Source organism: Aquarana catesbeiana, linkage group LG02 (assembly GCF_042186555.1).
Source record: "Aquarana catesbeiana isolate 2022-GZ linkage group LG02, ASM4218655v1, whole genome shotgun sequence".
NCBI lineage: Eukaryota > Metazoa > Chordata > Amphibia > Anura > Ranidae > Aquarana > Aquarana catesbeiana.
The window spans coordinates 510,041,093-510,069,022 of NC_133325.1; the positions used below are offsets into that span (position 1 = coordinate 510,041,093).

Consider the following 27,930-nt stretch of genomic DNA (forward strand, 5'->3'; position numbering starts at 1 on the left):
GTGCAAAACTTGTGATTATGTACAACATGGCCAGAAACATTTCTCCACTAAGGGCAAGACCCATGATATCAATGAGTTTTACAACTGCTCATCTGATTTTGTAGTTTATTGCCTCTATTGTCCCTGCCATTTACTTTATGTGGGCCACACTATCCATCCACTGAGACAAAGATTTGGAGAACATTGCAGAAAGATTGAGGAAGGAAAGGATAAACATAGCGTCCCTCGCCATTTTTCCAAGTGCCAAAAAGGCTCCACCCATGGCCTTAAGGTATGGGTCTTAGAACAAATGCAGCAAAACTTTTTGGATATATTCCCTTGATACTTTGTCACCTGGGGGAATTAATGAGACTTTGGAGTTGTCTATGATTTTATAAACATCTAGTCCCCCCCCCCCCCCCCCCCCCTTTTCAGTTTTTCATCTTTAAGCTGCCTATCAGGTTTCTTCCTTTTTTAATAATTTTTACAATGGCTTTTCATCATCTACTAAAAAGTTAATAAGGTTATTTAAACATACTAAGGTATCCACATACATATACAGTGGGGACGGAAAGTATTCAGACCCCCTTAAATTTTTCACTCTTTGTTATATTGCAGCCATTTGCTAAAATCACTTAAGTTCATTTTTTTTCCTCATTAATGTACACACAGCACCCATGACATTTTTGCAGATTTTTTAAAAAAGAAAAACTGAAATATCACATGGTCCTAAGTATTCAGACCCTTTGCTCAGTATTTAGTAGAAGCACCCTTTTGATCTAATACAGCCATGAGTCTTTTTTGGAAAAGATGCAACAAGTTTTTCACACCTGGATTTGGGGAGCCTCTGTCATTCCTCTTTGCAGATCCTCTCCAGTTCTGTCAGGTTGGATGTAAAGGTTTGTGGACAGCCATTTTTTGGTCTCTCCAGAGATGCTCAATTGGGTTTAAGTCAGGGCTCTGGCTGGGCCATTCAACAACAGTCACGGAGTTGTTGTGAAGCCACTCCTTCTTTATTTTAGCTGTGTGCTTAGGGTCATTGTCTTGTTGGAAGGTAAACCTTCAGCCCAGTCTGAGGTCCTGAGCACTCTGGAGAAGGTTTTCGTCCAGGATATCCCTGTACTTGGCTGCATTCACCTTTCCCTTGATTGCAAGCAGTCGTCCTGTCCTTGCAGCTGAAAAACACCCCCACAGCATGATGCTGCCACCACCATGCTCCATGGTTTTCTCCACACCTACCGCTTAGAATTAAGGCCAAAACATTCTATCTTGGTCTCATCAGACCAGAGAATCTTATTTCTCACCATCTTGGAGTCCTTCAGGTGTTTTTTTTTAGCAAACTCCATGCGGGCTTTCATGTGTCTTGCACTGAGGAGAGGCTTCCGTCGGGCCACTCTGCCATAAAGCCCCAACTGGTAGAGGGCTGCAGTGATGGTTGACTTTCTACAACTTTCTCCCATCTCCTGACTGCATCTCTGGAGCTCAGCCACAGTGATCTTTGGGTTCTTCTTTACCTCTCTCACCAAGGCTCTTCTCCCCCGATAGCTCAGTTTGGCCGGATGGCCAGCTCTAGGAAGGGTTCTGGTCATCCCAAACGTCTTCCATTTAAGGATTATGGAGGCCACTGTGCTATTAGGAACCTTAAGTGCAGCAGAAATTTTTTGTAACCTTGGCCAGATCTGTGCCTTGCCACAATTCTGTCTCTGAGCTCTTCAGGCAGTTCCTTTGACCTCATGATTCTCATTTGCTCTGACATGCACTGTGAGCTATAAGGTCTTATATAGACAGGTGTGTGGCTTTCCTAATCAAGTCCAATCAGTATAATCAAACACAGCTGGACTCAAATGAAGGTGTAGAACTATTGTATCTCAAGGATGATCAGAAGAAATGGACAGCACCTGAGTTAAATATGAGTGTCACAGCAAAGGGTCTGAATACTTAGGACCATGTGATGATTCAGGTTTTTTTTTTTAATAAATCTGCAAAAATGTCAACAATTCTGTGTTTTTCTGTCAATATGGGGTGCTGTGTGTACATTAACGATGAAAAAAATGAACTTAAATGATTTTAGCAAATGGCTGCAATATAACAAAGTGATTTAAGGGGGTCTGAATACTTTCCGTCCCCACTGTATGCCTAACCATGTTCCCTATAGATTTCTATTCTAATCCTTTTCTTTTTATCCTATAATTAATTATAGGATGTTTTTAATGTTCAATTTGTAATGCATATACTCTTTTAGAAAATATGCTCCTACCAATAATCATGCAGTGGTGTTTTTTATCCTGATCCAAACATTTTGAATGATTTTATTTTTCTTTACATGTATGTTTCATACATGTTGTTTTTAATACTCAGTATATTATGTATATGTTGTAGTATTGCCCACGTACAGTCATTTTCATCCCCATTAAAAAGTCCCATATACACATATATTTTTTTCCCCCTCTTCCCCCCTTCTTTTTCTTCACTTTTTTTATATTTATTTATTTTTCATATATATTTTTTTTTTATTTGTATTATTTTTTATATATATATTTTTTTTCATTTTTTTTTTCTATATTCGTTTTTATTTTTTATATTATATTGTTTTTATATTTTAATTTTTTTATATTAAACATTTTTTCTCTTCTTTTTTTTTTTTTCTTTCTTTTTTCTTCTTTTTTTCTTATTTCACCACCGCTATTTGATTTTCACTTATTGTCACCCCTTATCACTAGACCCCCATCCAGTTATATACTCAGAGTCACTTTGCATTTGCTATACACAATCAATTTGAGTTTGGAGTCCTCTTGTGGTAATTGGTTCTTTTTACACAGTCCCCACTAGATGGCGCCAAACGGTAGCCTGTGTCCTCTAAGCCAGGAAGGCCCGCACCTGTTTGACACAGTGTGCATACGCTAGTGATGTCACCGTGCCAGATGCCTGTATTCCACAGCTAACCAGAGCCAAGCCTCGGTTTCAATCCCTAAGACAGAATCAGGATATCCTGCTGGACGGGACTGTATTCTTTCTTATGGATGGATTTCTTTACACAGGCTTACAACGCTGGGCGGACGCCACTATTTGAGGATTATTTGTGCTCAACTTACCTTTCACCATATGTAAGTGGATGAAATTGTTTGTCCCATTACTTTTTGTCCCTTAAAAAGTGGGAGGCACATATACAAACTGTTGTAATTCCTACACCGTTCACCTGATTTGGATGTAAATATCCTCAAATTAAGCTGAAAGTCTGCAGTTAAAGTACATCTTGTTAGTTTCATTTCAAATCTGGTGGTGTATAGAGCCAAAAAGATTAGATTTGTGTCAATGTCCCAATATTTATGGACCTGACTGTATTGTCATTGTGTGTATTAATAGATTCAATAAGCACATGACTTTCCAAACTACGAATCATTATCACAAATCAGTATACATAGATAAATATCGAATTTCAGCTAATACGAAAGAAATTCAGTATAACGAATATCGACACTCTACGAATAATAACAAATTATTATTGCACTGCTGCTGTCTCCACTCTGCGTCTAGCGCTCGTTGTGTGTCTTGAGGCTTGACTACCATTTAGGAGCTTGCCATAGTACTATTACTTATACAGTACAGTAGATGGCTCTTTGAAAAGTTTATTTGGAAGCCTTTGCCCGGGACTTTTTTCTTATCCTTTTTGTTTAAAAGTTTTGTTTTTTTTTGGCTTATGTTTTTTAATAAATTTACAACATTTTACTACACTATGGGAGTCCACATCTCTTTTCTCCTATGAGGAACTAACTAAAGATTATACTATAATCTACCTGAAGACAGAGGCCCATCCTTGAAATCGTAATAACTACGGTGGCGAATTGATTGCAGCGGTTACATCTATATGCACATTGCTCCTTTGGGGTGAGTGAATTCGGTGAGTGGGGACCCTTGAGGGGGAGCACAAAGTCACCAGAGGATACTGAGGGCACCCAAGTCACCATCTGATTTTTGTCACATTGTTTGAAGAATACTAAATGCACATTTTTTATCGACTGTTATTTGCACATCTATATAAACTTTTTCTATACTTGTCACGGAAGTATAGTGTGTCCGCTTAGTGCGGTTTCATCCTTTTTGCTATTTGGACTTTGGATACACACATGATGATATGTTTATGAGTGTGGTTTATAATTTAATGAATTTATTTATTTTTTAGTATCAGGTCTTACACTCTGGCTATTAGTACCAGGGAACCACTAGGAAATCAATAATAGGCTACTGTATAGTGGGTTTCATATGTTTCCTAAAAATAATCTTTTGGGACACATTTGTCAGGGATCACGTTTAGCTCAGTTCACTTTATTTGCACTAAGAGTTTGAACACTTTTGCAAGATCACACATACACATACCCTTATGGGGCATGGAATGGTAATATATATCACAGATTTATCTATTCTTGAAATAATGGTGGTATAATTGAGTTTGGGTTTACATTTATTACACCGGATGCTGACCTAACACTCAGTGACAGATCATAGACACACCTATATCTAACTCACTGGTATTACACATGAGGTGGGATTATATACATTAGGTACAGGTGTGGCGCACATACTAATGATGCAGCATTCAGCCCCCCCCTCCCCTTTCTGTGTTCATGTCTTGATATTAATTATGAATAGGTAGCGCCATTCACCCCAATTTATTAATTTGCATCCACAAGGCTGCCACCATTTTCAGTTAAGCAGTCACACCCAGACACTATCAATCTACCGGGAGGCTGGGTCAATGATTTGTGTATCTTCGGTAGCACATAGAATGTAGGAGTTCTAGGTTCTTTGATGTGAAGAAAACATATTTTTGTCTATATTTCCTTGTTGAAAGGCTTTTAAGATGATATTTTAGTATTATAGTGATCTAAAACTGTTTTTTGTAATGGGTCTATACCAGTCTCTACTTTTCAAAATCTGCATATACTCATACTGCTCAGTGTTCATAATCACTTGTCGGTATGGTTTTATCACTATTTGTGGATTAGTTTGCAAGGAATTTAACCACTTGACGACCACCGCACGACGATGTACGTCGGCAGAGCGGCATGGGCAGACAAAAGGGCTTACAGGTACGTCCTTGCCTGCCCGCGGGTGGGTGGTCTGATTAGACCCCCCCCGGTGCCTGCGGTGGTCGTCAAATCCTCCCTGGCGATCGGTGGTGAGGGGGAGGCCATCCATTCGTGCCCCCCCCTCGCGATCGCTCCCAGCCAATGGGATCATTTCCCTGCCTCTGTATTGTACACAGAGGCAGAGGAAATGATGTCATCTCTCCTCGGCTCGGCATTTTCCGTTGCGGTGCCGAGGAGAGAAGACTGGAATGTGAGTGCACCAAAAACACACACAGTAGAACATGCCAGGCATACAATACACCCCCGATTACCCCCCGATCACCCCTCCCCCCCCTGTCACACTGACACCAAGCAGTTGTTTTTTTTGTTTTTTGTTTTTTTTTTCTGATTACTACATGGTGTCAGTTTGTGACAGTTACTGTGGTGGGACAGTTACTGTTAGCCCCCTTTAGGTCTAGGATACCCCCCTAACCCCCCCCAATAAAGTTTTAACCCCTTGATCACCCCCCGTCACCAGTGTCGCTAAGCGATCATTTTTCTGATCGCTGTATTAGTGTCGCTGGTGACGATAGTTAGGGACGTCAATATTTAGGTTCGCCGTCAGCGTTTTATAGCGTCAGGGACCCCCATATACTATCTAATAAATGTTTTAACCCCTTGATTGCTCCCTAGTTAGCCCTTTCACCACTGATCACCGTATAACCGTTACGGGTGACGCTGGTTAGTTAGTTTAATTTTTATAGTGTCAGGGAACCCGCCGTTTATTACCGAATAAAGGTTTAGCCCCCGGATCGCCCGGCGGTGATATGCGTCGCCCCAGGCAGCATCAGATTAGTGCCAGTACCGCTAACACCCACGCACGCAGCATACGCCTCCCTTAGTGGTATAGTATCTGAACGGATCAATATCTGATCCGATCAGATCTATACTAGCATCCCCAGCAGTTTAGGGTTCCCAAAAACGCAGTGTTAGCAGGATCAGCCCAGATACCTGCTAGCACCTGCGTTTTGCCCCTCCGCCCGGCCCAGCCCACCCAAGTGCAGTATCGATCGATCACTGTCACTTACAAAACACTAAATGCATAACTGCAGCGTTCGCAGAGTCAGGCCTGATCCCTGCGATCGCTAACAGTTTTTTTGGTAGCGTTTTGGTGAACTGGCAAGCACCAGGCCCAGGCACCGTCAGGTTAGTGCCAGTACTGCTAACACCCACGCACACACCGTACACCTCCCTTAGTGGTGTAGTATCTGAACGGATCAATATCTGATCCGATCAGATCTATACTAGCGTCCCCAGCAGTTTAGGGTTCCCAAAAACGCAGTGTTAGCGGGATCAGCCCAGATACCTGCTAGCACCTGCGTTTTGCCCCTCCGCCCGGCCCAGCCCACCCAAGTGCAGTATCGATTGATCACTGTCACTTACAAAACACTAAAAGCATAACTGCAGTGTTCGCAGAGTCAGGCCTGATCCCTGCGATCGCTAACAACAGTTTTTTTTGGTAGCGTTTTGGTGAACTGGCAAACACCAGCGGCCTAGTACACCCCGGTCGTAGTCAAACCAGCACTGCAGTAACACTTGGTGACGTGGCGAGTCCCATAAGTGCAGTTCAAGCTGGTGAGGTGGCAAGCACAAGTAGTGTCCCGCTGCCACCAAGAAGACAAACACAGGCCCGTCGTGCCCATAATGCCCTTCCTGCTGCATTTGCCAATCCTAATTGGGAACCCACCACTTCTGCAGCGCCCGTACTTCCCCCATTCACATCCCCAACCAAATGCAGTCAGCTGCATGAGAGGCATTTTCTTTATGTCCTCCCGAGTACCCCTACCCAACGAACCCCCCCAAAAAAGATGTTGTGTCTGCAGCAAGCACGGATATAGGCATGACACCCGCTATTATTGTCCCTCCTGTCCTGACAATCCTGGTCTTTGCATTGGTGAATGTTTTGAACGCTACCATTCACTAGTTGAGTATTAGTGTAGGGTACAGCATTGCACAGACTAGGCACACTTTCACAGGGTCTCCCAAGATGCCATCGCATTTTGAGAGACCCGAACCTGGAACCGGTTACAGTTATAAAAGTTAGTTACAAAAAAAAAGTGTAAAATTATAATATATATATATATATATATATATATATATATATATATATATATATATATATATATATATATATATATATATATATATATATATATATATATATATATATATATATATAAAAAAATAGTTGTCGTTTTATTGTTCTCTCTCTCTCTATTCTCTCTCTATTGTTCTGCTCTTTTTTACTGTATTCTATTCTGCAATGTTTTATTGTTATTATGTTTTATCATGGCTGCTTTTCAGGTATGCAATTTTTTATACTTTACCGTTTACTGTGTTTTATTGTTAACCATTTTTATGTCTTCAGGTACGCCATTCACGACTTTGAGTGATTATACCAGAATGATGCCTGCAGGTTTAGGTATCATCTTGGTATCATTCTTTTCAGCCAGCGGTCGGCTTTCATGTAAAAGCAATCCTAGTGGCTAATTAGCCTCTAGACTGCTTTTGCAAGCAGTGGGAGGGAATGCCCCCCCCACCATCTTCCGTGTTTTTCTCTGGCTCTCCTGTCTCAACAGGGACCCTGAGAATGCAGCCGGTGATTCAGCCAGCTGACCATAGAGCTGATCAGAGACCAGAGTGGCTCCAAACATCTCTATGGCCTAAGAAACCGGAAGCTACGAGCATTTCATGACTTAGATTTTGCCGGATGTAAACAGCGCCATTGGGAAATTGGGAAAGCATTTTATCACACCGATCTTGGTGTGGTCAGATGCTTTGAGGGCAGAGGAGAGATCTAGGGTCTAATAGACCCCAATTTTTTCAAAAAAGAATACCTGTCACTACCTATTGCTATCATAGGGGATATTTACATTCCCTGAGATAACAATAAAAATGATTAAAAAAAAAATGAAAGGAACAGTTTAAAAATAAGATAAAAAAGCAAAAAAATAATAAAGAAAAAGAAAAAAAAAAAAAAAAAAAAAAGCACCCCTGTCGCCCCCTGCTCTCGCGCTAAGGCGAACGCAAGCAGCGGTCTGTAGTCAAATGTAAACAGCAATTGCACCATGCATGTGAGGTATCACCGCGAAGGTCAGATCGAGGGCAGTAATTTTAGCAGTAGACCTCCTCTGTAAATCTAAAGTGGTAACCTGTAAAGGCTTTTAAAGGCTTTTAAAAATGTATATATTTTGTTGCCACTGCACGTTTGTGCGTAATTGTAAAGCATGTCATGTTTGGTATCCATGTACTCGGCCTAAGATCATATTTTTTATTTCATCAAACATTTGGGCAATATAGTGTGTTTTAGTGCATTAAAATTTAAAAAAGTGTGTTTTTTCCCCAAAAAATGCGTTTGAAAAATCGCTGCGCAAATACTGTGTGAAAAAAAAATGAAACACCCACCATTTTAATCTGTAGGGAATTTGCTTTAAAAAATATATAATGTTTGGGGGTTCAAAGTAATTTTCTTGCAAAAACAAATAATTTTTTCATGTAAACAAAAAGTGTCAGAAAGGGCTTTGTCTTCAAGTGGTTAGAAGAGTGGGTGATGTGTGACATAAGCTTCTAAATGTTGTGCATAAAATGCCAGGACAGTTCAAACCCCCCCAAATGACCCCATTTTGGAAAGTAGGCACCCCAAGCTATTTGCTGAGAGTCATGTCGAGTCCATGGAATATTTTATATTGTGACACAAGTTGCGGGAAAGAGACAAATTTTTTTTTTTTTTGCACAAAGTTGTCACTAAATGATATATTGCTCAAACATGCCATGGGAATATGTGAAATTACACCCCAAAATACATTCTGCTGCTTCTCCTGAGTACGGGGATACCACATGTGTGAGACTTTTTGGGAGCCTAGCCGCGTACGGGACCCCGAAAACCAAGCACCACCTTCAGGCTTTCTAAGGGCGTAAATTTTTGATTTCACTCTTCACTGCCTATCAGTTTCGGAGGCCATGGAATGCCCAGGTGGCACAAACCCCCCCCAAATGACCCCATTTTGGAAAGTAGACACCCCAAGCTATTTGCTGAGAGGTATAGTGAGTATTTTGCAGACCTCTCTTTTTGTCACAAAGTTTTGAAAATTGAAAAAAGAAAAAAACATTTTTTTCTTGTCTGTCTTCATTTTCAAAAACAAATGAGAGCTGCAAAATACTCACCATGCCTCTCAGCAAATAGCTTGGGGTGTCTACTTTCCAAAATGGGGTCATTTGGGGGGGGAGGTTGTGCCATCTGGGCATTTTATGGCCTTCAAAACTGTGATAGGTAGTAAGGAGTGAAATCAAAAATTTACACCCTTAGAAATCCTGAAGGCGGTGATTGTATGTATTTTGGGGTGCAATTCCACATTGGCCCATGGCCTGTGTGAGCAATATATCATTTAGTGACAACTTTTTGTAATTTTTTTTTTTTTTTTTTTCAACATGCCTCTCAGCAATTTCCTTGTCTACTTTCCAAAATGGGGTCATTTGTGGGGGTTTGTACTGCCCTGCCATTTTAACACCTCAAGAAATGACATAGGCAGTCATAAACTAAAAGCTGTGTAAATTCCAGAAAATGTACCCTAGTTTGTAGACGCTATAACTTTTGCGCAAACCAATAAATATACACTTATTGACTTTTTTTTTACCAAAAACATGTGGCCGAATACATTTTGGCCTAAATGTATGACTAAAATTGAGTTTATCGGATTTTTTTTATAACAAAAAGTAGAAAATATCATTTTTTTTCAAAATTTTCGGTCTTTTTCCGTTTATAGCGCAAAAAATAAAAACCGCAGAGGTGATCAAATACCATCAAAAGAAAGCTCTATTTGTGGGAAGAAAAGGACGCAAATTTTGTTTGGGTACAGCATTGCATGACTGCACAATTAGCAGTTAAAGTGACACAGTGCCAAATTGGAAAAAGTCCTTTGGTCCTTAGGCAGCATAATGGTCCGGGGCTAAAGTGGTTAAAGCCAATTTTTGGGAACTAGAAAGATTGTTAGGTTTTGTTATGGACCAGGTTGCTCTTTCAATTTCTTCAGTCGTTGGTTTAACGAAAGCCCATATATTTGGATTTGTACACAACAATGGAAATTTACGAGATTTTGGCTTGAAAGAGGATGGTGGTGGAAAGGCTACAGTGGTGGATATCTCTGACAAGGGGTTGTCAGAGGATTTGGTACCCTCCCCACCTTAACCCTCCTCCCAAAAGTCCATCAAGTCATCAATGGCACGAAGTTCCTGCATTGAGTATTTACCATCAGGAAGTTTGTAAAAATTAGTAACAGATGGCTGATCTGGTTTATCATAGAGGACCTTAAACATGAGCCTGCAGGCAAATAGATGAATATCCTTAATAATTGTGATCAACACTGCTATCAGGACAAAATGTTAAACCCAGCTGAAGAACATGCTTTTCCTCAGCTGATAACAAATAAGAAGAAAGATTGACTATTTCAAATTTAGTTGTTCCCCTTGATTCGTTGGGGCCAGCCTGTCTAGGCAAGGACTTGGAGTATCGGGAGGTCTGACTAAAAAAAATACATCTGAGAGGGGCAATATGCATGGCACCAGCCCGAATCCAAGACACCAGGAGCCAGCAGATGACAAATATAGATAAAAAGTCGAGTAGAAAGGGCAAGGAATACCAAACTAATCAATTCCAATAAACAAAACATATTACACCGACAATAATTCAATGTTTTTGACTCTCGTTCATATACCCGATCCTATACCCTTGACTACCAGAGGTGGCAGTGTAGATCGAATGCTGCTACAGCTGGAAAATCGATGGCTATACAGTCTGTGTCACCACTATTACGATAAGATACTGCCAATACTGTATTGTATTCTTCAAACAAGCTGTATTTTAAACGTTTGTCCATTAAGAACTAACTTTTTATCTATTTTCTATTGTGTTCTAAACATTCTCAGCACCTAAAAAATCCCCTAAAATAAACTATTGTATGTATATTGTATATTCAGGGATGTTGGTGCTTGTCTTGATTTTGTCACCAATCCACATTACCACCCTTTCTATTAATTTTAAGATGTTGGTGATTTTTTTTATGAAATGTAAATTTACATTCATTTTACATTTTTGCACTATATGAGTTGAGATTTTTATCATTAATTTACATTAGTATTATGCACATCAAGTATGGTATACCCTCTATCATATTGTATTCATTTAGCACCACACTTTTTGAATTATTAATGCACACTGAGTCACACATGCACAGCGCAGCGTACATTTATGTCACAACTCTGTGCTGTGATGAGGTGATGCCTGTTCACATGCACAGGAGTGGCATCATTGTAGCAAACCAATCAAGTGGTCGAACTGACTGAACTCGGAAAGAGGACCAGAAGAAGATAGAAGCACCTGTGACTAGTGGTAATTCTGGCAATTCAGCACTAATAGGGATTATTTGATAGGGAAGTCAGTCATATGTCCTAATATGCAGTGCAAACTAGTGCATTATTGATAACAGCTCTTGGGGCCCATTTAAAAAAAAAAAGTGTGGAGTTTAATTCCGCTTTGAGTGAAATGTGTCAGTGGATGAAGTCAGATGAATTGTCAATGTACAAGAGATTTTTTCTTATTGAGCTGAAACTTGGCTTGGCCAAGATAAGCCATGAATCAGTCTCTCGAGCAAAATATAAATCTATTTTCATGTGTGTGGTTTAGATGTGGGGCTAATTTTGATTGAATCATTTTATCTTTAGCAATGTGTCAATAAAGCCTTATGACATACATTTTCTAAAATACTGTGTGTATGTGTGTGTATATGTGTGTGTAATATATATATATATGAAGTGTGTATAAAGGATATAATATTCCAATTAGGGACTACTTCACCTGTCAGTCCTCTTATGTTATATACATTAAGTGCCCATGTGGGCTCTTATATGCAGGGGAGACAACACAAAAAGTCACAGAAAGGATTGGAAGACACACGTACACCATCAGAGATAAACTTGATAAATTACCATTAGCTAGACATTTCATGGAAAAAAAAAATCATAAGGTGTCACAATTGAGATATATGGTTATTGACAGTATACCTAAAAATAGACGAGGAGGAAACAGAGAACTAGAATTGAGGAAAAGAGGTCAGTTGGATACACCATTTAAATACTTTCATTGGCGTGCGCAGCCTGTTGCATTAGGGTGTGAACACAAGAGCACAATCACACATGCATGTATATCAGCAGAGCAGTGGACGGTGTCAGTAGAGCAAAGATTGGTGTCAGTAGGGCAGTGGACAATGTCAGTAGTTTTCTATTATTTTTCATGAATTTTTACAATTTTATTTTTTAAATTATATATATATATATATATATATATATATATATATATATAATATATAATATTTATTTATTTTTTGGAGCCCTGTTATGGGGCTTTGGTGAAATATCAAGGGTCTAAACAGACCCCTCAGACCCCTGATGTCTCACTTTTGAGACAGAGAAAGAAACTGAAGACAAAGCTTCCCCAGTCCCTTTCTCTGCAGTAAACATAGTTTACTATGCTTCAGTTAAGAGTGAAGACCAGAGCGATCAGTACAGATCACTTGCTGTGTTCATTCGTAAAAGGAAGAGGAGAAGAGAGGAGGGAAGCTGGAAGCACTGTAGGGGGAGAGAGATAGCAGGGGGAGTCGGCACCTCACAGGATGGTTAGAGTGGAGTGTGCCCAGGCACACCCAGCACACCCTGTGCACACGCCTATGGATACTTTACAACCCAAGGGTTTAAATTCAGATTTTGACTTGTATTTATTTTTTTAATAGTTTTTTCTATAGTAGTTTTTTTGTGGAATAGTATTTACTGATTATTTTTTTTTCTTTTTTCTTTGTACAAGCCTATCCTATATTATGCATTCTTTTTTTTAATAATAATCTATACAGATACGAATATGAAGGATTAGAATTATATTGATATTTATACGTTGTATTGCTCTTTATTCATTTGATTTTATTATCTTTTTGTTTCATTTTATTTTCTAGTTCTTTAGACGTATTATCCGAGCAATTATATCTTTGTGATGTGGGGGATTCAGTACACATGTTGCTTAAAGTCATTCCAGTTTCTTGAACTAATATATAATGACAAGGAAATTTGTATACTTCATTACTAATTGATTCCAGCTTGATTAATGATTTAATTATCCAATCATGTGATGATGATAATGAGCTATATATTTGTCTATGTATATAGCCATTTGTAGGTATGTGGTTTTGAAGAAGGGCATTATCTGTTAGCCCAAAACGTCCCCATCTATACCATGCATCTTTGATGTAATTTTTATATTTTCAATAAATATTTTTATGTGCAGCAATCCCATTTCTTTTTTCTATATTTTGGCCCTTGGGAAGGCCAGATTGCTTGCACATATTGCTAAAACCCTCTTGTGAGTTAGCACCGCTTTAAATGGCTGGAATCTTGGAAACAATGGCTACAGGTGGATCATTCTCCTACACAAGTACACGAGGATGTGGCTTAGATCTATACGGCTACAACAGGTTTGAGGAACTTCTTTGTTGAAAGTTCATCTCCACAACTAATACCCAAATTGGAAAAGGCTTTACAGAAGTCTACCTCGATGGAGCTTCACAAGGTGACTCTGGCAGAGTACTACAAGTCACAGCTGATACCCCGGGGACTTAAAGTATGAATAGTGCCCACTTTATTTGCACAAAATGAGAATTTAAAAAAAAGATTCACACAAATTATCAACAAATGCTCATTTGACCTCATTACCTTAATGGTACAATATTTACAAATGGAATGAGTTACCATTGCTAAGAGATTGCTGATTTGAAGAGACAATTAGCAGATCTGATGGGGCAAGAGGATTTTCTTAAAACCAAAAAAGATATGGATGAGAAATTGCTAACACACAGGAAGACTATTGAAGCACGAAAACATAGTAAAATGGATCGTGATTGTGATGATTATATTAATAATCGGGTATATAATTGGACTGAATCCAATCGCTTTTGAGCTAGATTTAAAAACCCAAGACGCAATCAACAACTATCTACGTCCAACTCATCTATGACATCCACGGGTTCATCAACTAATGCCCCTAGAGTATTTTTTTTGGATTGTGGCCCCCCAAACCTAAAACAGGAGGAGAGGAGGCAAGAAGAACCGAAGCTGAAACAACAAGAGCCAATGCTACCAGGACCCGGAACAAACAGAATTACAGGTTTTAAACAAAGCTTTGAATTTTTGCCCTAAAGATAATATGGATACATTTAGAGTAAGACAGGATTTATATCACTTTTTCAAACATGTACATTTAAACACTTTCTATTCATCCAGAACCACAGTGAACAACAGCAGCCTGTTACTTTTATCAATTTTTATTTAGATTTAAAGAATAAAAGCAATTTTGTACCTCCCAAATCCTGTTCTGCTGCTGAATTGTTCATTAGAAAGGTCAAGGAGGATATTAAGCTCTTTTTGCACAATCAAAGCCAGGAGGAAGTTGCAGCTCCTAAATCTTTGTCCACACAGAAGGAGATCACTATTAAGCCGGCCAATAAAGGTGGTCCTATAGCGATCATGGATACTGAACAATATGAAGACAGTTAGCCGATACAAATGTATATAAAGGATTGGATAATAATCCTACATTACGAGTTTTAAATAGAGTTAAAAATGTTGTGAAACAAGCTGTGCAGGAAGGAAGAATTGATATTAATACACAAACCTTTTTGACTCCAGAACATCCAATGATTTATTTATTAGCCCAAAACCCTCACCATGTATACCATGCATCTTTGATGTCATTTTTAGATTTTCAATAAATATTTTTATGTGCAGCAATCCCATTATTTATATATATATATATATATATATATATATATATATATATATATATATATATATATATATATATATATATATATTCACATACACACACACACACACACACTTACATGTTTCCAATTTCCTCCTGTCCTATAAGTAAAGTAGTAGCTCATTTTACAAACTGAAAATGATTCTTCTGCCTTTGCTGTGTTATTGCTTGTAATGATTGATGATGGTAACAAAAGATTTGTAGCAGTTTTATAAGTTATTAACAAAAGCAGAGATGACTAGAATGTGAATGCTTGAATCTTTTTTCCATCAGAAGGATCAGAGTTCTTGAATTATGTGACTAATAAAGACAAATCTTCCTCTAAGCTGAAGGGTTTAGTCAGTTGTAAGGGGAAGTGTTTTTAATTCTATCAGGATACAGTGTCATTTCATTTTGGTGGATTGGATATAAGTGGGAGTGTTGAGCAAGTGTTACTTAGTAGTAAGTCAGTCTGCTTGGCCTCTATCTCTTTGATGGGACATTTGAATAGTGGGCTAACATTTGAAATATAACAAGATGTCAAATGAATTTCAGAGAGTGTCTAAGACACTCAGCATGAAAACATTGTGTATTAGTTTTTTCTGTCAGAAAAAGATGCAAAGAAGTTAACAGTTGCTAAGAAAGTACCAGGTTTTATGCCATTTGTTATTTGTTTGGATCATGTTCCCCTTCAACTGCTGTCTGAATTTATTGTGTTTGATTTAAACATACCATTTCAATACATAACTGTTCTTTCAAGGGAAAATAACATCCTATTTTATCCTAAAGGATTTATAAGCTGCACTGGTTTGGAAACATAGAGAATTTCATGTATTTAAAAGCAATTCATACTTTTGTTTGAGGTAGCAATACAATGATTAGACATTATAATCAATATTTACAAAGTTATAACTATATACTGTATGTATATCTTTTTTTAAGTGTTAAATGTCTGGAGAACATAAATATAGTCTCACTAACAGATCTCAAAAAGGAACCACTGTAACAACAGCTTTAGTAAGTGTTTTGTTTTTTGGTGGTGCACAGCCCACTTGCAACTTAAAACGGTATAAAACCCAAAGCAAACATTTGTTAAATTGCAGCTTAATAATTCTTAGATGAAATGGCTGCATTTTTTTTCTCTTTTTAGGCTTTCTTTACTTTATTTTCACATGGTGATACTGCCAATAAGACTGTTGTTTTTTAGGAGATGTAGCAGGTAAAGGGTTGAGACCAATCATTTACCACTGACAGGGTGCTTACAATTTTCAGCTTTTATACATTTATGTAAAAGCTTTATCGCAAAAGAAAAAATGTTGCTGTAACTGCTTCTGTGAGCTGAAGTTTGGCTTCAAATTATTAGTGTATCAAAATCTTCTAGTGCATCTTATGCATCTTATGCAGCGTACACATGGGTGGACTTTCGGACCGGACTGGTCCGACGGACTTTCCGACGGACTTTTGACATTCTTCCGACTGACTTTTTTTATGAACGGACTTGCCTACACTCGACCGGACTTTCCGGCGGACCTAGTTCCCGACGGAATTAGGGCTGATTTTCCAAATGAACGGACTTGCCCACACATGAACAAGTCTGTTCATTTTGAACTTGACTCGGGTACGACGGGACTAGAAAAGGAAGTCAATCTCGCCGCTTTTAGTCCCGTCACGGGGCATACCAGGCATTTAGGTCTGGTATAGATTTTAAGGGGAACCCCCTACGCTGAAAAAAAACTGCATTGGGTCCCCCCAAAATCAATACCAGACCCCTATCCGAGCACGCAGCCCGGCAGGTCAGGAAAGGGGGTGGGGACGAGTGAGCGGACCCCCCCTGAACCGTACCAGGCCGCATGCCCTCAACATGAGGGGGTGCCCTGTGGGCCCCCCACCCCAAAGCACCTTGTCCCCAAGTTGATGAGGACAAGGACCTCTTCCTGACAACCCTGGCCGCTGGTTGTCGGGGTCTGCGGGCGGGGGGCTTATCGGACTCTGGGAGCCCTCTTTATTAAGGGGCCCCCAGATCCCAGCCCCCCACCCTATGTGAATGAGTATGGGGTACATTGTACCCCCACCCATTAACCTAGGGAAAAAGTGTAAATAAAAAAACACACACTAGACAGGTTTTAAAAGTAATTTATTAGACAGCTCCGGGGGTCTTCTTCCGACTATGCTGCTCTCTGCGGCCTCTTCTCCCAGTGTCCGGTTCTTCTCCCACTCTCCGGCCTCTTCTCCCGGTGTTCGACCTCTTCTCCTGGTGTCCGGTTCTTCTGCCAGCTCCTCCGCTATCTTCTGCCGGCTCCTCCACTATCTTCTGCCGCTCTTTTGCTAGTGGTGGCCTGCATGCCCAGGTACTGTGACATTTATAAGGGGGCGGGGTCACCGCCTATATAATTCATCACGCACCACTCACACAGCATTACAGCAGGAGAGAGCGTCGTGTCAACATCGGAAGAAGAGAAGAGGGAAGAAGACGACGCAGAAGTCCGGGCCACCGCTAGCAAAAGAGCGGCAGAAGATAGCGGAGGAGCCGGCAGATAAACCGGACACCGGGAGAAGAGGCCGGAGAGAGCGGCGAAGTCGGAAGAAGACCCCCCAAACTGTCTAATAAATTACTTTTAAAACCTGTCTAGTGTGTTTTTTTTTTTTTTTTTATTGACCCTTTTTCCCTAGGTGAATGGGTAGGGGTACGATGTACCCCATGCTCATTCACATAGGGTGGGGGCCCCCTTAATAAAGGGGGCTCCCAGATTCTGATAAGCCCCCGCTCGCAGACCCCGACAACCAACGGCCAGGGTTGTCGGGAAGAGGCCCTTGTCCTCATCAACATGGGGACAAGGTGCTTCGGGGAGGGGGGCCGCAAGGCGCCCCCCTCCCCCAAAGCACTCACCCCCCCATGTTGAGGGCATGTGGCCTGGTACGGTTCAGGGGAGGTGCTCGCTCGTCCCCACCCCCTTTCCTGACCTGTGTGCTCAGATAGAGGTCTGGTATGGATTTTGGGAGGACCCCACACTGTTTTTTCGGCGTAGGGGGTTCCCCTTAACATCCATACCAGACCTAAGGTACATCGTCGCCTCCCCCTCACGCTCGCTGCAATAGGAAAATTTGTTTTTCCTATTGCAGCGAGCGCGAGATGCAGTACACTGTCCTTGCGTCGTATCTGGTCTGTCGGGCTTTCTGTTAGGTACTGAGTCCGGTGGAGTTACGACGTAAAGATTTGAAGCAGGTTTCAAATCTAAAGTCCGTCAGATGTCTGACCGAAACGATCCGTCGGAAGTCCGATGCAGACCCCACACACTTGGATTGTCCGCCGGATTCGGTCCGTCGGAAAGTCCACCCGTGTGTACACGGCATAACACTCCCCTCCCCCAGATTAGCAATGCTGCTGTCCAAAGGTGTCCCTGTGCTCCTTCATCCAGAGGGTAGGCACCCTAATACAAGAGGTATGTTACTGACCAGATCACCAGATAAAAACAGAGGGGAAAAAAGCCTAAAATAGAAAACTAATGCAGCCACATCTAAATATTGGCAATATATTAAATTTTTGGTTTTCTGTTTAATACCACTTTAAGTCACACTGTTTTATAGGCCATTTTCTCAGTCAAATACAGAAACACCCACTCTGTAAGCTAAAAAGGTATAAAAATACTCAGTTAATATAATATACAAGGGTTCTTCAAAAAGCTTCCACACTTTTTTTGCAGCCATCTTCACCACAGCGTGACAAATCTTATACTAAACTGCAAAGTCAGCCGGCTTGCCAGACAGGCTAATCACATGACACGCTCAGACACAACCAATTACTACTCCTCCCACCTTCACAATTTCCAACAAAAATATAAAAGTGAGGAAACTTTTTGAAGACCCCTTGTAATATATGGATGATAAAACACAATACATATACAGTACCATGGAAAGTTTTAGGCAGGTGTGAAGTAAGTAAAGTAACAATGCTTTTAAAAATAAATATTTTAATTTCTTTTTTTATCAATTTACAAAATGTAAAGTGAGTGAACAGAGGAAACATCTAAATCAAATCAATATTTTGTGTGACCACCCTTTGCCTTCAAAACAGCATTAATTCTTTCAGTACACTTGTACACGGTTTTTGAAGGAACTCGGCAGGTAGGTTGTTTCTAAAATCTTGGAGAGCTAACCACAGATCTTCTGTGGATGTAGGCTGCCTCCTTCAAATCCATCTGTCTTTTCTTGTAATTCCAGACAGACTTGATGATATTGAGATCAGGGCTCACCTCGCCAAACCATTATTTCCAGGACACCTTGTTCTTCTTTACACTGAAGATAGTTCTTACATTGGCTGTATGTTTGGGGCTGTGGTCCTACTGCAGAATACATTTTGGGCCAATCACATGCTTCCTTGATCAGATGGCATGATGGATAAGTATCTGTCTGTATTTGTCAGCATTGAGGAAACCATTGATCAGGCAATGTTGAGGACAATAGACGCAATGATGGGCCAAGGAAATTTAATGTAGCAGATGAAAGACCCATCATGCTTACTTCACTTGACATCAGAAGATGTTCAGCAGTGCCATCAACACACAACTGGTGGAAACCAGTGGGACCTATGTACATCCATTTGCTGTCAAGAGAAGTTTGGCCAGTGGTGGTCTTCATGGAAGAATTGCAGCCAAAATTCCATGTGAAAGAAAGGCCAACTGACTCAACTATGCACAAAAACATAGGAACTGGGGTGCAGAAAAATGGCATCAGGTCCTCTGAAATCAAAATTTGAAATATTTGACTGTAGAAGGGGGCAGTTTGTTCTCCAAAGGGCTGGAGAGCGATACAATAATGAGTGTCTGCAGGCAACAGTGAAGCATGGTGAAGGTTCCTTGCAAGTTTGAGGCTGCATTTCTGCAAATGGAGTTGGAGATTTGGTCAGGATCATGGGGTATCCTCAATGCTGAGAAATACAGGCAGATACTTATCCATCATGCCATACCATAAGGGAAGCATGTGATTGGCCCCAATTTTTTTTTCTGCAGCAGGGCAATAACCTCAAACATACAGACAATGTAACAACTTTATTATGTGTAAAGAATAACAAGGAGTCCTGGAAGTGATGGTTGACCCCTACATAACCCTAATCTCAACATCATTGAGTCTGTCTGGAAATACATGAAGAGACAAAAGGATTTAAGCAGCCTACATCCATACTTACATATACTTACATATATACATCCTACTTACATATGTGTTTAGTACTCCAAGATGTTTGGAACAACCTACCTGCCGAGTTTCTTCAAAAGATGTGTGCAAGTGTACCTAGAAAAGTTGATGCATTGATGCTATTTTGAAGGCAAAGGGTAGTCACCCCAAATATTGTCTTGATTTGGATTTCTCTTCTGTTCATTTTCTTTTCCATTTTGAGAAATAAGCTGTTAAGCTGAGTTGGGAGAAATGTTGGGAGAAATGCACATGCGCCCTGATTTGTGCGGGGCTTTAGACTACCTCAGCTCCCGGGACAGATAACCCTTCTGGCCCAGGCCCCACATACACTACAATTAGTTGTATCATATACTCTATAGCATCCTGCCCTGAGGAAGTGTGTTCATATGAAACGCGTCGGACATTAAGGATGCAGCTTTATGCCTTATTAGGATTCCATCTAGATACACCTGTATACCCATTTTATACCATGTTATGTGCTGCCTAGTTTACACGTGTACATATATGATTTCATACTTTTTCACTATAACATTTTATTGCTATGTGTTGCGACGTTGACGTGTGTGTGTGTGTGTGTGTGTGTGTGTGTGTGTGTGTGTGTGTATGTATGTATGTGTGTGTGTGTGTGTGTGTATATATATATATATTATATTATATTATATTATATTATTGTGAATTTATGTTGGTTATGCCATGTGCGCATGCATATGTTACTATTTTATACATGCAATATTTTACTGCAATACACTCATGCAGTAAAACTTGTCTACTTACAACTCAACCCCAACCAGTAAATAGCCTCATTTTAAAGTCCCAAACCCCCCTTCTTTTTTTATACTCAATTTTTCCTGGTTCTTTATGCTCCTCTACTTTTTTGCGTATTTAGCATTTTTGCAAATTTTAACCTCATCCTATTTTTTCATTTCCTGAACTGCTCTAATATGGATCACGATAAATGTGTTGCTGTGGATTTATATACACCTGGATGTTCTTAATTGGAAAAGTGGCCATGGGGTTATGGTTATATATTGCTTTTCTTTAACTTGCACAGTGGTGGTTTTGTTTGATTAGGGTGGGAATTTGACTAATAGTATATTAAGCAGTGTTTTTTGCATTGTAGGTTGTCTTAAAGAGAGGTTGGCTGCAGTAAAAAATGTCAAGAGGGCAGAGGATGGGTGGTCAGAAGGGCAGTGTACAGGGGTCAGCAGGGAAAATGCCTGGATCAGCAGGGCAGAGGATAGGAGGTCAGTAGGGTGGCTAACAGGGATCAGCAGGTGGAAGACAGAAGTCAGCAGGGCAAAGGATGGGCGGTCAACAGGGGAGTGTACAAGAATCAGTATGGCATTGTACAGGGCGGGTCAGGGAAGAGAAGATATAATATGTTCCTAAAGGAAAGCTTATCCTTTAAACAATATAAACAAGATGTAAGAATTGGCAATATTAACAATACGTATAACAAGTAGTCTGCCTGGCTTTACAATTAAAAAGTCAAGACTGCATGAAAAAATGTGGACAAGAATAGGATTATGAAAGACATAAAGCATCCTGGTACAGAACAGAAAAGTTATGTGGCTGGCCAGTTGGGGTCTTAAATGGGTATTAACCAAAATATGTATCTGCTATATACAATGCACACATATACCACAGTCCTTGTACCCTCAAAATACTAATGACTGTGCCACAACTGACAGTCTTACAGACACAAATAAACCTCAGGACAAATGATCATTTTTTAAAATTTCCATTACATATGTTTTTATGTAAACAAAAAGGATATTTTTGTCTTAGGCACCAGCTGAATTTCAATCCATGTATGGGCAGGCTGGCTGTACAGAAGTCAACCTATCAATTGACTTATGTACAATGTCTAGGAAAATTTCTGCTCAATCAGTGCCGCTGGCTGTGGCTGGCAGCAGTAATCAGTGTATTATGATGGCAGGGAAGTCTCCCCACTGTCAGAACACAATCCCTCAGTGGGAGTGATTTACCCATTCACCTCATGTGTGGTTGAGGTAATTGGCTCATTTTTTGGTTTCATTAGTTTTTATTGGTATCAAAAGTGTGATACAAACAAGGTTGAACAAAAGGAGTGAAAAAAGGAAGGTTCTGAAGTGCTAATGCAAGGCATAAAAAAAGGAACGTCCAACTTTACCTAATTTGAGCTGCCAACATCCCTAGTACAATAGATAGAAAGGAGATACCCCCAATGATAAATGGGACTTTAGCGTCAACAGAGTAAGGATAAATAAAATGCATTTTATTCGAAATATAAATATGAAGATTTCAGATTTCCAAACCAATAAAAACAATGATGATATGGTGGTGAGTTCCCATATGATATCCAGACTGACCGACGCGTTTCGGGACAGATTAAGTCCCTTCGTCAGGGGCAATTGTTAGGAAGGGATCACACTATACAATAGAATCAAATACATTAGTAACAATATAAACAATAATTCAAATCAGTTGCTTTAAATATAGGACACACAGCATAATAATTACATAACTGAGAGCATACCCAGAGCGGTCATCATGAAGGTTCACTGCTAGAGCAATGACGACACTTGCATCATGAACAAACACCATCACTGTCCAAAGGAAAAGGGTGGTAAAAGATGGGTCCCCACTCATCCACACTAGGGTTGAGCTTCGAGTTCGAGTTGAACTCATGTTCGACTCGAACATCGGCTGTTCGCAAGTTCGCCGAACAGCGAACAATTTGGGGTGTTTGCGGCAAATTCGAATGCTGCGAAACACCCTTTAAAAGTCTATGGGAGAAATCAAAAGTGCTAATTTTAAAGGCTTATATGCATGTTATTGTCATAAAAAGTGTTTGGGGACCTGGGTCCTGCCCCAGGGGACATGGATCAATGCAAAAAAAAGTTTTAAAAATGGCTGTTTTTTCAGGATCAGTGATTTTAATAATGCTTAAAGAAAAACAATAAAAGTGTAATATCCCTTTGAATTTCATAGCTGAGGGGTGTCTATAGTATGCCTGTAAAGGGGCACATGTTTCCCGTGTTTAGTACAGTCTGACAGCAAAATGACATTTCAAAGGGAAAAAAAGTCATTTAAAACTACTTGCAGCTATTGCATTGCCGGTCTGACAATACACATAGAAGTTCATTGATAACAACTGCATGGGAATTCCCCACAGGGGAACCCCGAACCAAAATTCTTCTTTCTTCTTTCTTCTTCTTATTCCCCGTGATGTCACAGGGGGCGGGGTCACCAGGTGCCCCCCCCCCCGTTATTTAAGAAACATCAGAAGAGGAGACGCGTCACACAGCGGGAGCCTCCCACCATGCCATCATGGATGCGGAGCGGCCCGAGGAGAAGGGAAGATGACGCCGTGGAGGAGATGCTGGACGAGAACACCGGAGGAAGAACCAGAAGAAGAAGATGAAGGAAGGTAGAAGAAAGTAGAAGCATTTAAATAAAGGAATTGTCAAAAACTGTCTCTTGTCATTTTTAACATTTTTGACAGATTTTTAGTGAAATTGTAGGCCCTTACCATTTCACACAGGGGGGAGGGCCGGGATCTGGGGGTCCCCTTGTTAAAGGGGGCTTCCAGATTCCGATAAGCCCCCCGCCCACAGACCCCCACAACCACCGGCCAGGGTTGTGGGGATGAGGCCCTTGTCCTCATCAACATGGGGACAAGATGTTTTGGGGGGCTACCCCAAAGCACCCTCCCAATGTTGAGGGCATGTGGCCTGGTACAGTTCAGGAGGGGGGCCGCTCTCTCGCCCCCCCTCTTTTTTCCTGCGGCCTGCCAGGTTGCGTGCTCGGATAAGGGTCTGATATAGACTTTTTTTTTATTTTGGTGCGGGGTTCCCCTTAAAATCCATACCAGACCTGAAGGGTCTGGTATGGACTTTAGGGGGACCCCCACGTCCTTTTTTTTTTTTTTTTAATTTTGGTTTGGGGTTCCCCTGTGGGGAATTCTCATGCAGTTTTTATCAATGAACTTCTATGTGTATTGTCGGACCGGCAATGCAATAGCCTCGAGTAGTTTTAAATGACTTTTTTCCTTTTGAAATGTCATTTTGCTGTCAGACTGTTCTAAACACGGGAAACATGCGCCCCTTTACAGGCATACTATAGACATCCCCCAGGTACGAAATTTAAAGGGATATTACACTTTTATTGTTTGACTTTAAGCATTATTAAAATCACTGCTCCTGAAAAAACATCAGTTTTTAAAACTTTTTTTTGCATTGATCCATGTCCCCTGGGGCAGGACCCAGGTCCCCAAACACTTTTTATGACAATAACTTGCATATAAGCCTTTAAAATTAGCACTTTTGATTATTCATGTTCGTGTCCCATAGACTTTAACAGTGTTCGCGTGTTTGAATGAACTTTTTTCCTGTTCGCATGTTCTGGTGCGAACCGAACAGGGGGGTGTTCGGCTCATCCCTAATCCACACTAGTCCAACCCAATGGTACTGACAGGAGGCACACAAATGGATACCACCCCTCTGTGTTTCCCACAGTCTTTACTCAGTGTGCGATCTATTATGGAGAAGGTGGAGTATTTATTACTACAATTGTGATTAGATTATCATGACAGAGTCCTCTTTATGACAGACATGGATGAATGAAGCACAGTTCACACAAATATCCATGCACATATGTCCTACCTCCATACAATCCACTCCAAGAGCAAAGAAGGGAACAGCGATGGCCAAGGGCATACACAAAAATGTTGTCCTCAAATCTTCATCCAAGGACCCCATAGGATACCATCTAAAAAGAAGGCATCCATTGGTAGACAGTCAATAAGTAGATCAGTTAGTGTCAGACATGAACTATAATATAAATAAATGAGGGGAGGAGCTGCTATTATGAGGGGCACGTAGAACCACATACCTCAATCAAATCCTATTTACAGGATAGGGTTGTAAATCAGAGAAGATATCCTTATGCCTCACGCACATGGTCGGATTTTCCGATAGAAAATGTTCGATGGGAGCTTTTTTTCAGAATTTCCGACCGTGTGTAGGCTCCATCAGACATTTTCCATCGGAATTTCCGTCGCACAAAATTTGAGATCTGGAGATCTGGATCTCCAATTTTCAGACAACAAAATCCGTTGTCGGAAATTTTGATCGTGTGTACACAAATTCCGACGCACAAAGTGCCACGCATGCTCTGGCTATTGAACTTCATTTTTCTCTGCTCGTCATATGTGTTGTACGTCACCACGTTCTTGACGTTCAGAATTTCCGACCAACTTTGTTTGATCGTGTATATGCAAGACAATTTTGAGCCAACAACCATTGGAAAAAAACATGGATTTTGTTGTCAGAATGTGCGATCGTGTGTACGCAGCATTATACTTCCGAGTTAAGAAGAACTATGCTTGTATCTGCCGTCCTATGCAGTGACAGAGTGGTGGCGTCTGGCATTCACTTTATATCGGGATCTGGGAGTGGCGTACAATGTCATGACGTCACTCCGCTGGACATCACAACGATATTCCGTCTAGCCTCTGCACAGTAAACAGGCACTTCCGTGTGTTCACAGCGCACGTGCAGGGATCCATGTAGGGAAGCTTATGATCAGCGGCTACATAGCAACCACTAAGCAAGACAAAATTGAAGCCTTCAAACACAAAATACAAAGTATTACATCCCGGTTTGTCACTGCAACTCTACATATAGTGCAAGCAGTCATATTGTAGCCAAATAATGCACTACAGACAGCACCAGAAAGGACCCTGGGTCTTAACTGCACGGGCGCTTCCCACAAGTCTCATCCACGGGAGGGCATTACGGAGCGGTGTCCTGCAGAAAACACCCACCGATGCGGAAAAGCGGCTGGCAGGGCGGGTACTGCTCCAAGCACCATCATATGATACTGCAGAGACAGATATCTGCACCAGAGCCACATAGACAGGCCACCCAGATAGCAGGAGGCCTGCATGCACCGGGCGGGATAAGGGGGGATCCACCAAGATAGTATATAAAGGGTCCATGATAGTCACCACCGTTCAGGCAGACATCATCCTAGTCATACAAAAAAAATTACAAAGACCTAGATATGCAATTATGTACAGAAAACCACGACCAAGGACATATACATATACAATCAATTATACATAAGATGACAGTCATCCAATTTACAACATAACAATGGATTAGATAATAAAATATCCTGGAGAACCACATACAGTGGCTAGCAATAACCGATCTATATGATCACATATCATTCGCTTAAAGTAACTGATGTAACACAGAGCGAATGCCAAAGAAGGGCGAGGCAATCTCCAGACCAAGGCAAGGGGAACGAAAGAACTTCATTCCTTCTTGCATCTACCCGAAGAGAAGCCTTTTAAAAAGGATCTGAAACTCAGATGTTCATGAGTCCTGGGGGTAGGGTTGCCCCAAGGTCCGCAATCCAACGTGCCTCTCGTTGTAGAAGGACCTTATTCCAGTCCCTGCCCCTTGGGTTTGGATGAATGCTATCCAGAATTAAAAATTTAATCCTGGGAAATTTGCCCTGATGCTTGTCAATAACATGTCTCCCCAGGGGGAACTCAGGGTTGGCCATTTTCATTGAAGTTATATGTCTGGATGCTCTCTTGTAGAATTTTAATTTAGTTTTGCCCACATAAAACTGTTGGCACTGACATGTCAAGAGATAAATCACCCCCTCAGTTTTGCAATTGAAGAAATTATGGGGTTTATATAACCATCCATTAGGGAGCACGATGTTCTGCCGGGTGTTCATGTATTGGCATATTGGACATCCGCCACATGTGAATGTGCCCATTCTCTTACAGGGATCCCTATGAAAATTCGCCCACACATTCACTTTGAACCAAATGGTCCTTAAGTGAGGCTGCACGTCGGTATGTAATTTCTGGACTTTGTGGTACATAGGGGCTTAGTGAAGGATCTATACACAAGAGATGCCAAAACTTGCCGATTAATTTTCCTAACTGCTTTGTGTTGTTATATTTAGTAATCAGTCTAATGACCTGGGGGTCATCAGTTTTCCTCTTTTTGCCAAACAACTCACGTCTCACATGCCCATTGGCCCGCTTGAAGGCCTTTTTTAGACAACTGTGAGAGTAGCCTCTCTCCAAGAGCCTATCCCTCAAAGCCCTGGCCTCTTGTATAAAAGAGTCCTTACTGGAGCAATTCCATTTGAGTCTGAGGTGTTGGCTGTATGGAATTGAGCGGAGGAGGGGCTGAGGGTGTGAAGGGTAATAATAATACATATTGTAAGACAATATGTATTATTATTACCCTTCACTTATATTTCATATCTCGCCTTTTTCTATGTCTCTCAGTGTTTTGCGGGCCTCCCTCTGTACGGGCTGTCCTAGACCACTGCCCTGTGCTGTCCTGCCACTTGAGACCTTTATCTTTTATAGGACCTCTGCCATGCCTCGCCATTTAGGGGTGCTTTCCCCTATTTTCTACCAAGCTACTACCTTTTTCTCATAATATACTCACTGAGAATAGCTTTTAAGTATTTTAATTTTGATATATGTTTTTCTTCTCTATTTGTATGTAATTTTAATAGAACCTCTAGCTCCTGAAGAAGCGTTCCTTGTCAACGTGAAACATGTAGAGCAATTGGAGAATACATCATTTTGGGAATACCAGACCTGCAGTGCTCCCCCAATTCCAACTCTTTAGGGGAAGTTTACCTTTTTTCCTTTATTAGGATTATGACCTAATTGTATACGAATATATAGGAATACATACAAAACTGCAGGATAGGATCCTCAATGGTGTCATGATATGCGTTGTATGTCTAGAATTGATGTGGTTTTAATGA

The 27,930-nt window shown here is 40.7% G+C and overlaps 1 long non-coding RNA gene across 2 annotated transcripts in view; it reads left to right on the forward strand.

Annotated features, from left to right (window-relative positions):
- The first annotated feature begins 2,899 nt into the window (after nt 1-2,899).
- Nucleotides 2,900-27,930, forward strand: part of LOC141129992 (uncharacterized) — a 76,210-nt gene continuing 51,179 nt past the window's right edge. The window contains exons 1-2 of one of the 2 annotated variants that reach the window (XR_012241936.1): nt 2,900-3,083; nt 3,744-3,864. This is a non-coding gene — a long non-coding RNA (uncharacterized lncRNA). The remainder of the gene's footprint in view (nt 3,084-3,743; nt 3,865-27,930) is intronic. The other variant, XR_012241935.1, reaches the window with a different exon arrangement.